The sequence below is a fragment of the Cynara cardunculus genome (assembly GCF_001531365.2).
Source record: "Cynara cardunculus var. scolymus isolate 2C chromosome LG 3, CcrdV1, whole genome shotgun sequence".
In the NCBI taxonomy this organism is placed as follows: domain Eukaryota; kingdom Viridiplantae; phylum Streptophyta; class Magnoliopsida; order Asterales; family Asteraceae; genus Cynara; species Cynara cardunculus.
In genome coordinates this window covers 17,767,067-17,780,455 of record NC_037530.1, presented here as the reverse complement: position 1 = coordinate 17,780,455, position 13,389 = coordinate 17,767,067, and the positions used below count along the sequence as shown (strand labels likewise).

At 37.1% G+C, this 13,389-nt stretch overlaps 1 non-coding gene across 1 annotated transcript; it reads left to right on the top strand.

Annotated features, from left to right (window-relative positions):
* The first annotated feature begins 937 nt into the window (after positions 1–937).
* LOC112510666 lies at positions 938–1,124 on the top strand. The gene has a single exon (XR_003069030.1). It is a non-coding gene; the product is annotated as a U2 spliceosomal RNA (small nuclear RNA).
* The last annotated feature ends 12,265 nt before the right edge of the window (positions 1,125–13,389 follow it).

The window sequence follows — 13,389 nt, the reverse complement described above, 5'->3', positions numbered from 1 at the left end:
CTATGTTTTTTCAAATTCGGGTTCGGGTTATGGTTCGGGTCCAGGTTCGGGTTCGGGTAAAACCAATGGGTAACGGTTATTCTACTGTTAACGGGTTCCCCAACGGGGATCGGAGAAACCGCGGGGACCCGATGGGGATCCTCGATAAGATCCCCGATGGGGATCGGGACGGTTACGGGGATGATTATGGTTATCGGTTTGGGGGACTCTAAAAACCGGCCCGAACCCAACCCATTGCCATTCCTAAGTAAAACCTTGGGGTGATGAGGTGGCACCATGAGAATTATAAAAGTAAAACCTTGGGATATTGAGGTGGTACAATGAGAATTGTGTATTCTCAAATGATGAATTGTGGTTGAGTTTTAGTTGTCCCATAATGGTGAAGAGTTGAAAGATTTGAACAAAGTGAAGTATATAACAAGATGGATTGATGCCTTTGTGTCGATTAATGAGATTTGCCTCTTAGGTTTGTCTTACTTTGGATGACCCTCTTTGAAATCTATGACCATGGTTAGGATCAAAACCGACCAAATAGAAAAAATCTTTATCTTTATATATATAGAAGAAAGCCTTGGGGTATTGAGGTGACATCGTGAGAATTGAGTATTCTCGAATGGTGAATTGTTGTTGAGTTTTAGTTGTCCCACATTGATAAAGAGTTAAAAAAATTTGAACAAAGTAAAGTATAAAAGAAAGGTGGATTGGATGTCTTTGTGTCAAATCATGAGATTTGCCTCATAGGGTTGTCTTATTTTGGATGACCGTCTTTGAAATCTATACCATGTTTGGAACCAAAACCAACTAAATGCTAAAAATTATAGTGCAAATATAAAAGTGGAACCAAGGATGATAATTTGGCAACATGAGGTAGTTATTTATCTGTCGTCTTAATGTTAATACTATCAAGGTTTGACACACCTATCTAATTACAATTCAAATATTATAGAATGTTACAATAAAGTGTAGTATTTTTATCAGTTTAATATCAGATATGTGGGTCACCGACCCCACTTGATATTAATTTTATTTTTATGAAGGAAAATCCATTATCTTAGCTTGATGATGTGGTTCTTCATGCATCGTATTGAACTTCCACTATGGTTGCTACAACTTACGCACTCCTCTAATTTTCATTAGAAATATTATAGAACGTTTCTTTTTTGTAACTTCAAAAATGAGATTTCAATTAAATTTGTTATAAAATTAAAATAGTAATTTTGTCACCTTAGATGAGATTTCAATTAAAACTGTGACTTCTAATTAGACAAACTACTAATATTAGTCAAACATTTGTAGAGTACTTTGTARCACCATTCTCGAGCATAGTTAGATAACTTAAATTAACATATGGTTCTAAGACTGTTGTCAAATCCTCTTAAAAACTTTTAATGTTATTGAGTAGTTGTCACTCACATTTGTCTAAAATGTTTTAGAAGAGTACTTCAAATTTTAGTCTATAGCATCCCTTTTGAAGATGACATTATGTAACATCTCACTTAAGAAACCTCAAGTTACCAATTTTATAAAATCTCCAATAAAATATAATTTATTGATTGCTAGGACCAAAATTGATCCTAATTATTCTAAAAGTTTTATCAAAGCAATCGGGGTTAAGGATGGAAGATCTGAAGATGCTGCAGTGCTGAAACGACTAAATCTGGAAGAAGACCAGAGCCCCTATGGATGGACCAGAGCCCCTATGAATAGACCAGAGCCCCTATGAATGATCAACCCTTTGTAACACACAGATCTGGGCTTAACATTGATTAACCTCAAAATACGGGATATTAATTTTCTAGAAAAACTTCGAAATATCCGTTCTATTTTAGTGATAAAACCACCCAAAACATAATTCCAAACCGGATATAACAGATTTTTAATTACAACCCGAGTTAAGTAGCAAAAGAATACGGGACATACTTATAACCGGAACAAGACTATGTACAAGTTACACTTACTACATCTATGAAATATGGTAATATGCTATTATTTACCAAGAGCAAGTTCGTAATCTTCAGGTTCCCCGATAAATCTTCAAGTCAAACAACGGGTTCTTTCTTTTTATCCGTCTTCTTTCTTGAGAGGGGTTGACACTTAAATGATAAGGCAACGCTTAGTGAGTTAAATAGTTAAGTATTACATATCAATTCGCACATGTTTATAAACATACATAATAAACTCTTATTAATATAAGAGTTTAAGACATCATCTAAATGCAAACCGGGACATACAAGAAACCGAGTGAACAATTACGTACAGGATGCTAAGATCATAGAATTCCAAATTCAAATCACTATAATATACCATACCATTGATGCTCAATACAACAAGGAAACAGGATCAACAACCAAATATATTCAACAACATTAGAATACCAATAAATATCAAAGACCAAGAGATCGAATCAGTAAACATAACGAGGACAGTAGATCACCCCGTCCTTCACCTTCCGGGCTCATGTCAAAGTCCGAGTCAGAATCGTACATTACGGGAAACCTCGCACTGCCCGCCTTCCTCTACCGGGTATGTGCCAAGGTTCCCTACTCATTGCTCTTCCTCCTTTTTGAGCAATGAGTATTCACAACCGCAGAAAGTCTCACCCGTCCAACCCGGGATCTTGACTTCGCCATAAACTTCCAGCGTGCCACATGAAGTAGTACCCGTACTATGGCGTACAATTCAAGGAACAAAACAATGAGTCCGGATCCGAAAAGTAAACCGATGTAACGAGATCATAATATGGAATAGACTCAAGAGACGGAATCAAAGACAAATCAAGATCGTGTGACTCAATTCAAGACCAAAAACATTCATATGAAAATATACATATTCAAAACAATATGTAACAATTAACTATATAACTCACCGAGCAACCGTATAATACTGAAAAGCTCCAAAATGAGCTTACAAAGAGCGTCCAAGCTACCACACTTAGAATGCTTCCAAAGCATCAAAATATGTCCTAATTACCCCCTGGAGTAAATGTACAAAATCTCATAAGCAACCAATATAAAAAACTCATGTTATACACATATCCTATTTGAACACTTTGCCTAGATATCTATGTACAGCTGCTGCTTGCATAACTGTTTTGCCCATTTTAAACTCGAATGCATGTCTTGATCATAAAATAAGAAATAAACTAAACTCAATTATCTAACTAAGGAAATTAGCCTCACCTCATTTGGATTTTTTTTTATGATTTTATACAGTTTTTCAAAGTCTGCACATTTTTAATGCATTCTTAAGTCAAAATTCTCATTTTCATACATTTTTTTTCAAACCATTTCGATTCCAAATTATTCCAACTTCTGAATTTCAACTTAATATAACATATTTGACATAAACAACCAAAATCCAACCTTTATTTTATCATTTATATTCTCTCCTAAATCATTGACTTGATCAAGTCAAAGTTCATATGATGAACTTGCTTAAATCTTGATAATCTATTGAATCTAATGACCATTTCATGCCATGAACACTAAAATGTACTCATTTTATACACTTAAGATCAAACCCATATGAAACCCTAACTCTTTCTCAACATGCAATCCATATAACAAGAATGTCAACCAAGAACAAGTGCAAAGATGGATTATACCTTACTTGATGATCAAATCCTTCAAAGATCTTGTAAGACCTCTTTGATTTGAGTTGAATCGAGCCTATGTGTGTGAAAATCGCACCTCTAGTGTGTGTGTGAGTTCTGGACTCAAATGACATGAAAAATGGGCCAAAAATCCAATTTCTTATGCTAAAACCCGAGTTGGGTCGGGTTGACCCGGCTAGGTACCCATTTTGACTATCAACACTTAAAATATTCATAACTTTTTGCTCGGACCTCCGTTTTCTATGAGATTTTCGCCTACACGTTCATAAAGAGATAATATATAACATCCAACAAAAATATTCCAGAAAAGATCTCCCAAAACAAATCAGTTTTACGTATCTATTTGACGTGAAATTTTCCCAAATCCTCTAATATATTCCTAAGAAGTATAATTCTAAAATTTCAAACCCAAACTCCCAATTAATCATAGATTCTCTTATAAGGACACTACTAAAACACTAAGTAAAATTTTCCACTTTGACATAACATGTAACACAACTTCTCACATAATATTCTCTTTAACCTAATAATTAAATATACTTAGCAAATAATTTGGGCATATTAGAAATTGGATGTTACACATTATCGCTATCGTGCAATGTGCAGTTAGAAAACTAGTATGTACTAATGACATCCCTAACCCCTATGCAATCATTTTATTTTTTTGCTTTTTTGTCTTTTTTGTCTTTTTTGTCTTTTTATTGTTTTTACCTTTTATCTTTTTCTTATATAAATTAATTAATTCTTTTTTTAAGTTTTTTTTCTCTTATTTATTTGGAGGGAAAATCACCAAATTAACCTATTTATATCTCATGTATTAACAAAATAACCACTTCTCAGCAAAATGATCACCTCCGCTTTGGAGGGCGATCCACTTTTTGCTGACAAAAAAAGTACGAAAAATAATATTAAAAATTATTTTGGTAAGTCTCACATGCCTCCTTTTAGGGTACAAGATGGTACAGGCCTTGTTTTGTGTGGATCTACCCCTGGGGGCGATCCACGTCACCCAATTGCCCCCGGGGGTGATCCAGCCTTTGAATATTTTTATTATTATTTTTTTCATTTTTTTAATATTGATTAAGGGGTGTTTTTAATAAACATAAGACAATATTTAAACTTTTTTTTTTTACCTTTTTAGGACCAAATATCATGGTTTTATTATATAAAATAAAACTACTTCTACTCTCACAATCCGTAAACCTTATAAAAATATGATTGTACGTGAAGATTTTTTTAAACGCATGAACTAAGCAACGAATGTTGTTATATTTTTTTATAAGAAATGTTGGTTTTCTCTAATAATTGTGGAGACGAAAAAATTATTTGTATATGATTTGGTGGACAAAAATCAGATATTTTATGTTGAATCTTATTTTGTCTTTTAGTGCAGCAAATTTCATTATAAATATAAACTTCCTATTTCATTATTTTCACACATCCTCTTTCATTTCTCTTATCATATATTCTACTCTCACAACCCTTACCCCTTCAACACAATAAACCATCACAATCCTAAATCCTTAACCCATTAAACACAATCAACCATCACAAAAACATGAAATCACGTCAAAGTGATGATGTTTTGGTGTATCTTCGAAGTGTCGACTCATTTCAAGAGATAAATGGTGTGTTAGAGTACCTTTCGTTAAGCTCCCCCGTATATATATTATGTTTGCCGTCGCCAATAACATATTTTGGTGTCATTAAACATGTCACGAATAAGTTAAGTTTATGTGCTCCTTTCATTTTATTTTATAAAACGAATTTGTTACAGATATTATATCAGTTAATCGATGACGACGATGTGCTAATGTTACAGAATGCCATTCATCAAAGTTTAACAGAAATGTTGACACTCTTTGTGGTCGACAATGGTGGTTATGGTGGAAATCCATCAAGTGCAAACCCGAGCGGTCCAAACACTTTTTACCCCGGTGGTGTCAGCTGTGGAAATCCAAGCACACTCTTCCCCGACGGTAGTGGTGCAAACCCATATGGTCCAAGCACACTCTTCCCCACCGGTTATGGTACTGGTGGAAATCAAAGCACTTTCTTCACCAGTGGTGGCAATGGCGAAAATCCAAGCACCTCCTTCCCCAGTGGTGTTGCTGGAAATTCATATTTTGAACCTAAAAATATTGTTCAACCTGACAGTTATTTGGTTCAAGATTTGTACATGTCTCAGATACAGTCTCCCAACACGTACCTGATCCAGTCTCCTGAACAGTCAAAACCTTTATGGGAGGTAGATATGGTTGAAGATGTTTATGTTGCTTCTGAACTTTTGAATATACCCGAAGACGATAACTCTGATGCTGAAGAAATCCAGCCGCTAAGGAATAGTTTTTGGGGTATGCCCGACCCAACACCTTGTCCAGACCCTGTTATCAAAAGTAGACAGAGAAATATTTCCTACTAGCCTACATCCCATGTCAAAGTTCTCCAAACCTTTGACTCGAATGAAGCACTAAAGCTCACATTGGGATTAAAGTGCGTTTATGAAAACATTCAGATCAAGGTAAATAAATCATCCAAACGCCGGTACGAGGCGATGCGTCACTCTGATTCGGACTATGATTGGCGTTTAATGGTTGTCTTCATCGATGGTACCAGTATCTTTCAGGTACGGAAGCTCCACGATGAACACGCATGTTCATGGTCCCAATTCCACCCAAACCACCGTAATGCGAATAAAAAGGTTTTGGGTCATATATTGGCAGGGAGTTTAAAGGATTGTAGGAGAGTGTACCATGGTAAAGAAATCATGGAAGATGTGAATCAACAGTTTAATATTAGCATCTCCTACAACCAAGCATGGCGAGCAAAGATGTATGCCTTGCAACTGTTGAGGGGGACATCTGAATTGTCGTTTAACCTACTCCCGATTTATTGTCACAATTTGAAGCTAGCAAATCCGGGGATTATGACAGAGATCGATGTTGATGGACTTGGACGATTCAACATGTTGTTTGTCGCACTCGGTTGTTCGGTAATAGTTTTTGTCATATTTTTGAATTATTGTCATAATTTTATGTTATGAAGTTTATATTTTTAACCTCGTTCATCTGCAGATTCGATCGTTTCTAGGACACATGAGACCGCTTCTTATAATGGACGGTGCCCATCTGAAGGGGACATACATAGGCACCATGTTCTTAGCGGTCGGCATGGATGGAAACAATGGGATCGTACCCATTGCAATGGGAGTGGGGAAGACAGAAAGTGACCCGTCATGGACATGGTTTTTACGTAAGTTGAGGCAGTGTATCGTTGAAGTGCCCAATTTAACCTTCGTAACCCATAGGGCTGCCTCTATCGACCTGACCATACAAACTGTATTTCCCAACGCACACCACGGACTTTGTTGTCGGCATCTCAGCCAGCACTTGTGCCTAACCTCTAGTAAAGACAAAAGGAAAAGGTGGATGTTCTGGGAGGCATGCAAAGCTTACAGGTTGTCGGACTTTGAAGCTACTATTGATTTGATGTGGCACAGTCTACCTAAAGCCGCTCAATACCTTGAGGAAGTTGGTTACGCTAGATGGGCACTATCGCACTTCTCTGGATTGCGTTACAGTGCAATGACTTTCAATGGTGGGGAGTCCGTCAACTTAGTAACCCGGTTTTCACGTTATCTTCCAATAACAATGTTAGTGGAATTTTATCGGGCGACATTGCAACAATGGTATTTTATACGTCGGCATAACGGAGGTAAATTCAATCATCAAAAACTATATGTTTGATTATGTAACATATGCTAATGATATCAAATATTTATAACTCAAATGATGAATGTAGTGACTCCTTGGGTGGAGGCGAAATTAGAAAAGACAATCCATAGGAGTGCATATTGGAAGGTATATCCCATCTGTGGCATCTTCAATGTTCTTAGCTTGGATGAATTGTAATGAAATATATCGAGAATGAAATGTCCAAATTCTCATACAAAACGATTATGATCTTCAAGAACAAGATGAATAAAATGAATAGAGAGAGTAGATCACCAAATGTCTTTGATTGTTTGAGAGAGAAATTACAATCCTAATTCAGATTACAAAAATTGCTAATAACTTGCTAATGACAATTACAAAGTAAACTCTTATTTATACTAAGGAAGGAATAAAACTATTCTATTACAAAGCATGTAAAATATGAAGAACTTGAATACAACAATAACGCGCATACTCGAACCCAACATTCTCCGCCTTTGGATTCAAGTTCGAACTCTTGTAAATTTTGTCTTTCTAAGTCCGAGGAGTTTCTCCAACCTTCTTAGAGCATTCCGGTATTGAATCTTTTCCTCGATCAGATTTATGGCATTGATCAACAAATATCTTTCTTTAGAGCTCATTCTCTCCGACTCCGCAGCCCTGTCATTGTTCACTCTCTTCAAGTCAAGTGCCCGTCTTACCAGTCTTATTGTACCATCTAAAAACTTGTTTAGCTCGCTGAATCTCATAAATTTCTTCACTTGATACTCAGTAAAGTATATGACTCTGAACTCTGGCTTTTCGAGAATCATGTAAACTGGATATGCATCAATATCTTCCAAGTCTTGATTAGGTCTCTTCAGATTGATGATTCTTTGATTATCTTCAAGACCCATATGAACATATATAACCATAGCCAACTTTACATGACACCGCATATATCTTTTAATTGCATCAAGAGAAACCGGAGCTCCATCTTTCCTATTGGTCATGTTTCGGATCTCACAGTACATATACTCCAAGTCTTCCAAATATAAGTTCGGGAAATCAGCTTCACTAAACCTCCAGATTTGCCCATCTTGTCTAGTCACAGTGAAGACTGGATACCAGACTCTCAGAAGTCTTTGAGCATCGATCTGTTTGATTGTGACAACCCGATGTTTGGTACGAACTTCACTAACAGGCAAACGCTTGGCTTTCAGAAAGTACTTGTACTCCAAGCGATAATCTTTGGTTTCCCGGTGGATACCAAGGATTTTATCACCACTCAGAGACTTACAATGTCGGAGGAAAATTCCAAAGTAGATATCTTCTAGGTACGGCTCTCGGATCCTTTCCCTATCATACCCTGGAAAATTCGCTCGAATGATGAATGGCACATAATTCTTTGTGAATATCTCTGTAGGATCAAAAGGCTCTCTAGGAGCAGGAATGTCAGATACACCAACTACAGCTACAGTGGAGGATTCTGGCCCGGTCTGACGGTCACCCTGAACAGGAAAAACTGGATCTTCATCATTTATGTCGGCTTCAAAGTCAAAGTAAAGCCCAGCTGACTCGTCAATGTTATCAATATCCTCTCCAGAATCTTGCTCTCCACCAGCACAGCGGAAAACACGTAATTTAAATCAACATTGGCAGACAAGTCCAATAACAACCTTGTCCCTACTGTGAAGTCCGCCGGCTTTTCAACCATTGGCTCGATCATAGGACTTGTCTCCATTTCTCCCTCATCTTCTACAATAATAGCCTCAATTATTCTTTCCTGTGTAGACTCCGGGCAGAAACTTCAGCATTCACATCTTGAGCAGTTGGCTCACATTCAACCCTTGTAGCTTGTTCAGACGTCTCAGTCACCCTCTATCTCTTCCTCTCCCCCTCATGATGATCTGGATCATCCGGGTCATCATGTCTTCTTTTGTGAGAGGTGGCCTGAGATCTGCACGTCTCTTCCAGAATAAATACCCGTTCAAAGAGGGCATCCATTGAACTTTTAAGATCTTGGGTATTGGATGTGATTGACTTGCTAACTTTTGTGAAGCTAGAAGCAACCACATCTTGAAAGGCCAAAAACTCTGAGGCTCTAACGAGAGGGTTATCATCAAGTTGTTGTCTTAAGAGGCCAACCAAGTCTGTGTCTTCGGCGTCAGGATTTTGTGATGCCATCAATTTAGCATACAACATCGATTTTAGTTCGTCCACCGTTTGCTCTTGTACCCTCGGAGGCTCAGGTACAGGCTGTGGTGATGGCGCAGATGGTTGCTCTTCCTCGACTTGTTCTTTCCCCTTCAAAAGTCTTTTCAGACTTGCAATCTATGCATCCATGTTTTCTTGAACATCCTTTAGGGCGCCGTCCAGATACTCCCGTGACACAAAGTCTGGTAAGCTAACACCTGGATCACTTAGATTACCAGTTGAAACAACAGTTGAATAAACTGTTGTGCCTACGTTTAGTGTTGGAATATTGATAGCACTGGTAGGACTTCCGACCTGTCCTTGTGAAATGTCAATCGACACCACTCTGGTCGTTTCGGCAAGTTCACTAAGAACTGCAACTGGAGCAACAGATGCTCGCGACTCATGTATACCTATGTGTATCGGCTCTATACTCGAGGTGCACTTAATCAAAGTCGTAGGCTGGGGCAGCGACTTACTTATTTTAATAACTACGTTCTCTGAATGAGAAGTAGTTAGCATATGTGCTACATCCCCGTGAAGAAGTGGAACAACTGGTTGTTGAGAACCATTTGAGTAGATAGTTGGGTGTGCATTTGCGTAGTTGGGCTAGCTATGTCTTGTTCAATACCAACATTCAACGAATGAATGTCGATAGTAGATGTGGGTGCCCGGCTATGTGTATCGGCTAGGTAAGGAGCTTGATATTCATTTTGTGCTCCACTCACATCCTCACCATGTTCTTCTTCGTCCCTTTCACACACCCTCTCATCATTTTCAACTGATTCTCCCTCATCTTCTTCTCCGATTGAAACGCCTTATAGAATACGGTCATATTCATCATATGTTGGTCCATATTCTTCAACATCAAATGACAAGGAATATAGACTTGGACAAGTCTGTTGAACAGAAAATTCTGGAAAGATGTCATTAATATCATCAACCAATGCTCCGACTGGAATAGTCTATGAAGGAATTGTTTGAGCATGGTCGTCAGCCCCATCATCATCATTATTATCATCATCATTCCCATCATTATCACCAAGAGCTGCCTCATTGTTGGTTTCAGTATCTTCCGAACTTAAAGAAGTTGTGAAAGTACTATCAGTTGAAGTACTTTGCCGATCAGACGCTCTCCCCTCCTGTTCACCCCTCTCTAACACATTTTCTCTCAACACACTGCCCTGTTCAGGTAACCCCTGTTCCTGAACTCTCTCTTCTACAGCTAACACCTCTCTCTCAACTGAGGCATGGGGTGATCTCGGGGTAAGTTCAACCGGTTCTGGTTGAACTATAGAATCTATCACTCTCCTATAGTCTATCACACATTGAGCAGTCTGATCAGCCAAGGCAAAAAGCTCTGGTGGTATTTCCATTATGGAATCCAAGTCTTCAATTTCAGTATGCTGCCGAATTCTAGACATGACGAATGTTGGCCCCATTTCAGCATTGGATCTAGCCGGGATGTCTTCATTCGCATTCATCATCGCCTTTTTAAAAAGTTGTAGAAATCTCTAGAAGGGCATGAATTTTTTTGGCTTTTAAAAGAAATCTCTTTGTGTTCACGAGCTCCACCAGTTCATTCCAGATAACTAGGGCATAGTCATAGTGACGAGAGAATACTATCCCGTGAAAGAATTTGAGGAAAGAACTGCTACATGTATCTATTCCCGTAGTCTTGGACGTCAGACATCTGTTCAGGATGGAGAACAACAGATGCCAGATTGATGGCAGAAAACGTCTTTTGAACTGTGACGGGTTAGTCAACTCTGCCGAGTATCCTAACCTTTTGATGTCGAGGCACAGTTGGTCATCTGTTACAAACTGTTCATATCCGGTAGAGCCTGGTCCTGGGAGACGTAGAATCCTTCTTAATCAATTTAATGTCAGATGACTGAGATATTCATCGACTGCTCCGTCGAAATAAAAGTGTCGCCATCTTTTGCCAGTGTAAGGGTACTCCAAAACAGTTGTAAGTACACCATTGGAACAGGTGTATTGGCTGACAGGGAGTAGGCTATAGGGTGTTCTCTCAGAATTTCGGTTATAATCTGATATTCGGCAGGCATGTTAAAATTGAAGGCATGGTTATTTGGCTTTATGTCTAGATATTTGAATTGGGGAAAAAGGGTTTTGGCAGGTATGGGTTGGTTAAATGGTTGTGGGGGTTTGGAATGTTATCAGATCTGACCGAGGGAACGTGAGATTTCTCGTCAGATTGATGTTGAGTGTCTGCCATTAACCTGTAAAAATTCGAAACTTATTAGAGCCCATATTATGCAAATAATTCAAATTTTCAAAGTAAAAAAAGTTAGGACTAAAAAAAATTGTAAACAACAAACAAAAAAAAATTGAATTAAAAAAAATACTAAATTTTTTTAAAAAAAATCTACACTAATACTTAAAAAAATTTAAACTAAACTAAAAAAAATTCTAAAAAAAATTTAACACAAAATAAAACAGAAAAAAAAATCAAAAACAAAAACAAAAAAAATATTAACCAGACTTCAAATCCGGTCAACAAAGAAGAACCAAAAAAATTCTAAGTCAAGAACAAATCCGGATAGCATCAACCGGATTAAGGTTGATCGGAGTTTTCTCCAGTCACCTTCTCCGGTGAGAAATCCGGTCAAAACCAAAGTCTAAAAAAATCGTAAAAAATTCAAACCCTAAAAAAATCCTAAAACAATCAATTTGAACCGACTATTAACATGAAAACCATTTTATTAGTAATGATTCAGTTTGATTAACCTGTTTTATTTGGATTTTAAGCATATTATGGTACGATTTAGATTCAACAAATTTCAATTCAACATTAAGGTATAAATAGTCCAAAACAGTCCAAATTTGTCCAACGAATCGATATCGTCAAGGTATTATAGTCAAGAGAATGAATCAAAAGAAAACCTTAATAAGAGTAGAATGGGATGAAACAGAGATTTGAAGAACTTGAAATGTCTTGAGCGAACCAGAGAATACGACCGGAGACGATGAACAGTATATGAAAGTGAAAGTAAAAAAATGAAAAGTAAAAATGGATCGAATATTTATAGTCAAAGTCAAAACCCGTTCAAATTCTAAACCACTCAAGGGTTGTCCGGATTAGAATAAATCGGTCAAGAGGTATCCGATTTATGGAATAAGAAACAACTAAGTGATAATCCAAACACTAAATCGCTCAAGGCATAGGCGATTTAGAAGAACATCGGTCAAGACTTGTCCGGTTTAAGAATAAATCGCTCAAGGTTCAATCGATTAAAGTATAAATCGCTCAATAAAGAACACTTAATCGCTCAATTGAAATATTAAATCGCTCAAGAAATGATCGATTTAAGGACTTGAAAGAATAAACGAGTCAAACGATTTAAGAATCCGGTCAAAGCAAACAAGCGATTTACTAATCCGCTCAATCCCTTGTAAAACATATCTAACCTTATCCGGATAAGAGTTTATCATATAGCCTTTTGTCCGGATTAGTCTAAATCGGACAAGTGTTGTCCGGATTTGCAATAAATCGGACAAGTGTTGTCCGGATTARACTAAATCGGCCAAACACYTATATTTYTAAACTCTACATCTTTCAAAAATTAGATAATGTTCAAAATACCTGTAAGAAAAATATAAACTGTTAGTTCAATATAGATAAAATTCACTCCCCCTCAAAATATGATCAGTTATTTAAAAACAGATAAACTTCCACACTCCCCCTCAAATATAGATCCCCACGATCAAGAAATTTAAAATCAGATAGAAAAAATTGAAACACTGACTTGTATTTATGAAATACAGATATTTGACCAAATGAATTTGAATTAAATACAATTCAATAAATTGAACTGTTTTTAATAAAAATTCAAATTTTCAAATTTAACATACCTAACTTAGATA